This window comes from Dipodomys merriami, unplaced genomic scaffold (assembly GCF_024711535.1).
Source record: "Dipodomys merriami isolate MVZ:Mamm:240054 unplaced genomic scaffold, mDipMer1.0.p SCAF_1011, whole genome shotgun sequence".
NCBI classification, from domain to species: Eukaryota; Metazoa; Chordata; class Mammalia; order Rodentia; family Heteromyidae; genus Dipodomys; species Dipodomys merriami.
The window spans coordinates 250,871-256,870 of record NW_027202285.1 but is presented as its reverse complement, the minus strand read 5'-3'; positions in this window follow the sequence as shown (position 1 = coordinate 256,870).

The window sequence follows — 6,000 nt, the reverse complement described above, 5'->3', positions numbered from 1 at the left end:
AGGCAAGCACTCTACCACTGAGCCCCAGGAGTGACAAGTGTAGAAATATATATGTACAGATATATATGTATAAAATAAGAAAGACATCTGTATATTATTAAATTACACATACTATATTACTATCAATTATCCATAATTAAATTATTCCTTCATTTCTCATTGTTGAAAATACAATAATATATTTATTGAAAATTAGTCAATGTACTATGATTATTGTTTTTAAGTTTAAAATATAATCATATACTAACTACTAATGTAATTGTTACTTTTAAACATTCCATTCATATGGATGTATGTCAGAATGCATTTCTTAGGATCTCCCGCCATTCGTAGGTGGCGGTCCCAGAATTTGAACCCTGGGCCTAGGTTGCTGGTTTTGGCTATGGCTTGCCTGATAACCCACCAAACTTCAGCAGTGTAAGGTCACATAGTCTTTCCGGGCCCTTTCATTTAGACCCAGGATGGTCACAATGCAAAGAAAAAAAAACAAAGTAAAACCACCTTCTGGAACTTCCCAGTTTTATCCTTATTTCCCCCCCCTTTCTCTTTTTTTCTTTTTTGTTGGTTGTGGGGCCAGAAATCTGGGTCTGGACACTGTTCCTCAACTATTCAGCTCAAGACTAGTGTTCTACCACTTGAGTCATAGCACCACTTCCAGCTTTTTGTTTATGTGGTGCTGAGGAATCGAGCCCAGGGCCTTATGCATGCAAGGAAAGCACTCTACTACTGGGCCATCTTCCCTGCCCTTCTCCTTTTGTTTTTTTTTTATCAGTCCGGAGATTTGAACTTGGGTCCTAGGATCTCAGAATGGGCTGTGGGTCCATTGGCTACACCCCAGCCTAGGGTGATAGAATCTGAGGCAGAAATGCCACAAGCTGAGTTCAAGCCCCGGGCCTGGACAAAATAACTTAAGGCCGTGACTGGGAATTTGCTCCATTTTTCTGACAGGCCTGGTATTTGAACTCAGGGTCTGGGTAACTGTGTGACACTGTGGAGGAAGGGAAGTTCACTGTTGTTGAAGACAAGAATTTCAGACCAGTTTCCAGGCTGAATTTAAGCACCAACACTGGGAAAATTAATATTCATATATGTGATCTTTTTACATACATGGGCTTACTCCATTTGACATTTATTACACTTATTTATTCATTATTTATTTATTTAGTATTATTACATATATAACATTTATTTCATTTATTATATCTTATCACATGGATATATTTGCATATGGATTATACTTCATACTGAGACTCAGGATTTTTACAGAGAAGGAAAAAAAATGTGTCAAAGTAGGCAGGATGACAGATATCAGCCACAGATGCCTAGACTGTAACACTTTTGTATGGGTGTCCTTGGGTCCCCTTGGTAGGGTGCTAGCCATGAGCCCAACAGTGAAGAGTCAGTAGCTAGGCCCTGAGTTTAAGGTTCATGACTGAGAAAAATAAACCAAAACAATTGTCTGCAGGAGAAAAACTCACTAGAGTTCAGTACATACATCATTTTGGCCCTGACATGGGGACATATCTGAGCCTCAAGGTTCTCATCTGCACAATAATCTGTGGAGCTCTTACAAGGACCAGATGCACTCAGTACACCATTCCTCATATAAGACTCATGACATAGCTGTATCCCACACACTGTCATTAGAATTAGGATGCTTTAATCAGTGTCACCAAACTACACAAAGTTCTAATGATTTAGAGGGGTGGGTTTTTTGTAGGGAGGGGGTGGTGAGTCAGCCACGGGGATTCCACTGAAAGTTTGGGGGTACTGTCCTAAGATCTTTTGCTCAAGGCTAGAGCTCTACCACTTTGAGCCAAAGCTCAGAGTTTTGCAGACTTCCTGTCAGGGCTGGATTTTAAAACCACCAGTGTCTGATCTCAGCCCCCCAGTATCTTGGATGACAGGGCTGATTGAGCCAGAAGCATCTGGTTCCGTGTAGCTGGGTTGCAGCAGTTTACCTCTGGCTAAGTCAGGTTAGATTGCAGCTCTCAGCACCAGACTCCTAGCTTGCTCTACAATGATGTATTTGCAGTCCTATTCTTATATCTTTGCAGTCAGAACATTCAATTGTTTTGTTTTGGTGCCAGTCCTGCATCTTGAGTAAGTGTCTAGATACAGTCCCTAAACTTTTATGCTCAAAGCTAGTACTCAACTGCTTGAGCAACAGCATGACTCCTGGATTTTTCTGTGCAAGTGGTAGTGAGGAATGGAACCCAGGACTTTGTACATACTCAGTGAGCACTCTAACACTGAGCCCCAGGAGTGACAAGTGTATAAACAGATTAATGTGTAGATTGGTAGATAGAGATAGATAGATAGATAGATAGACAGATAGATAGATAGGTAGATAGATAGATAGATAGATAGATAGATAGATAGATAGATAGATAGATAGATAGATAGATAGATAGATAGATATAAAACAAGAGATGTCTGTATATTATGAAACTGCATATATGATATTACTACCAATTATTGGCAATTAAATTGTTCCTTCCTTTTTTAAGTATCATGATTGAATACATAATAAAGTATTAATTGAAAATTAGTCAATGTAGAGTAATTGTTGTGTATAATTTTAGAATATAATCATATACTAACTACTAATTTAAATGTTACTTTTATAACATTCTATTTGTACGGATGTATATCAGAATGTGTTTCTTAGAACCTCCCACATTCATTAGTGGCAGTTCCAAGATTGGACCTCCAGGTCTAAGTTGCTTGTTTCAGCTATGGCTTCCCTAATAGCCCATGAAACATTAGCAATGCAATGTCATGTACACATTCTGGGGCTTGTCATTTAGACCCAGGATGGTCACAATACAAAGGAATAAAAAAAGTAAAACCGCCTTCTTGAACTTCTCAGTTTTATCCTTCTCCTTTTTATTTATTTATTTTTTTGCCAGCTCTGAAATTTGAAGTAGGGTGGTAGGATCCAATGATCAGCTGTGGCAGAGATGCGAAGACCTGAGTTCAAGCCCTGTGCTAGGCCAAAAAAAAGTAATAATAACAATAAGACCCTGGTGAGGAAATTGCACCATTTTTTTAGCAGGCCTGGGATTTGAACTCAGGGTCTGGGTAACTCTGTGACACTATGTGTGAAGAGGAAAGCTCACCATCATTATAGACAAGAAATTCATGGGGCTGGGCAGTTGGCTCAGTGGTAGAGTGCTTGCCTTGCATGCATGAGGCCCCTGGTTCAATAACTCAGCACCACATAAGCAGAAAAAGCTGGAAGTGGCACTGTAGCTCAAGTGGTAGAGCGTTCACTCACCTTGAACTGAAGAGCTGAGGGACAGTGCTCATGCCCAGATTTCAGGCACCATGACTGGCAAAGAAAAGAAAAGAAAAGAAAAAAAGAAAAAAGAAATTCAGACCAGTTCCCAGGGTCTGAATAGATGCCCCAGCACTGGAAAAAATAATATTCATATATATGAGATCTATTTACATACATAGGTTCTACTGCATATGACATTTATTACTCTTATTTATTTAGTATTGTTACACATATAACATTTCCTTTATTATATCATATCTCATAGGATATATTTGCATATGGATTATACATCGTATTGAGACCCAGGACTTTCACAGAGAATGAACAAAAAGTGTAAAATTGGCTTCTTACTCCACAAATAAGTTTTTGGCCATGCTGGAATTTCAACTGAGCCTACATTGCCCAATCCATAAATGGGGTACAGTCTTAGCACACCAGCCTCCAGCAAACTGAGCATCCAGGAAATTCTAAGGAACTGTGACCAAGCCACAGTAGTGCTCAATTGATAAATGTGTAGATTGATATTATATATATATATATATATACATATATATATATATATATATATATATACCTGCATCTATATGTATATATATATTTACACAGACTTACAAAGAGGGAATGTGAAGATGTTATTAAATTATATATATGTTATAACCAATTATTTGTTACTAAATTATGACTCCATTTAATGAAGTATCATAGTTAAATACTTACAACAGCATTAATTAAAAATTAGTCAATATCCTTAATCATACCTTGGTGCTAGAATGAAGATATATATCCAATAATTTTTGTGTGGCATTCTAAAATACAATCATGAATTAACGGCAAATTTAATTATTACTTTTATAACATTCCATTAGCATTCACATGAACAAGAATGAGTTCATCAGGATCTCCCTCCATTTGTGGGTGATAGTCATAGCACTCGAATTCCAGGCCTGGGTAGATTACTTTGAATGCAAAACATTGGAATGACACTGTGAAGATTTCAGATTGTCACGATTAAAATAAAGAACAACAAGAAGAAAAGAAAGCCAAGTGTCAGTGGCTCCTGCCTATAATCCTAACTCCTCCTGAAGCTGAGATGTAGAGAATGCCAATTTGAATGCATCCAGGGTAAAAAAGTCCAAAACACTCTTCTTTCTAAGAGATCACAGGGGGGAAAAAAACCATGAGTGGGGCTGTGGCTCAAGGGCAGAGTGCTATCCTTGAGTAAAAGGAGCTCAGGGACAGGGCCTAGGCTCATAGGACAACCCTGGACCTTCCTCAACCCCCCCCCAAATAAAGGAGGCAATAACTCCATGTCTCTGTGTATGGATGGATGATGGGCATTCAGCAGGTTGCTCATGTCCATCCCCCCAACCTGGGCAAGTCCTCAGAGAGTCCTAAGTCTGAGCCAGCACCTTGAACAAAGCATCCTTCTCTGCCATTTAATAACTGAAGCCCCCCCCCCGGCTTTGCCTGGGCAGTGCAACAAGTGCCTTATGTTCTGGTTGAGATGTCCCATCGGGACACCTAGCAGCCAGCCACTGCCTCCAGGGAGACCACAGTTCCTAGGCTGTAGGAGTTGTCAAAGTTTCTGGCTCCATATTCTCTATCCCTCTGTAGAATATGTGAGCCTACTTCTCTGGGGCCTGGTGGCTATCCCTCATTCACCATTCCTCATTGCCGAGTCACATCCTGGTCCCAAATCTTGGCAAAGATATGAAATAGCCAGCGATTCCTGCACCAAAAGGGGTAAGCCAATAAAGCCCACCCTCATAGTTCCTGTCAGAAGTGAGCCTTGGGCTGTGAATGTGGCTTAGTGGTAAAGTGCTTACTTAGCACGCACGAAGCCCTGGGTTTGATTCCTCAGTATCACAGAAACAGAAAAAGCCAAAAGTGGCACTGTGGCTTAAGTGATAAGAGTGCTAGCTTTGACAAAAAGAAACTCAGGAACATGCCCAGACTCTGAGTTCAAGCCCCAAGACTGGCAAAAAAGTGAGCCTGGTGAGACATATTCTTCTGGTACTCATAGGAGAGCCAAGGTTAGAGGTAAGAGGTAGGGTAGAGGACAATTGCTGGTGGCTCACACCTGTAATCTTAGCTACTCAGGAGGCTGATATCTGAGGATCACAATTGCAAGCAGGAAAGTCTATATGAGACACTTATCTCCAATTAATCACCCAAAAGTCAGAAGTAGAGCTGTGGTTCAAGTAATAGAGTGCTAGCCTTGAGCACAAAACCTCAGGGATAGTATCCAGGCTATGAATTCAAACCCTAGGACTGGCAAACACACACACACACACACACACACACACACACACACACACACACACACACACCAAGCTAGAGCATTTGCCAGTCAACCTGCACAAGTTCCATCTCTAGCAACACACACACACACACACCAAGCTAGAGCATTTGCCAGTCAGCCTGCACAAGATCCATCTCTAGCAACTCAATATTAAAAAAAGAGGGAGAAGGGAAGGAAAGACTGGCTCCTGGAGGTGATATAACTAGTGCCAAAATTCCACAGGAGTTCTAAGATGTGGAACAAGATAGAGAGCCTCAGGCAGAAGGTACAACATGCACAAAGTTTCCTGAGGTGTGGTGTACAATAGGTGGTGTGGGTGGAATGAATGTTCTGTGGCTTCACACAAGTCCTGCAGGACATTCAAGGCTGGGTCAAGGTTTGTACTTGAGCCACAGGGAGGGCAGAGGGTGGAGGT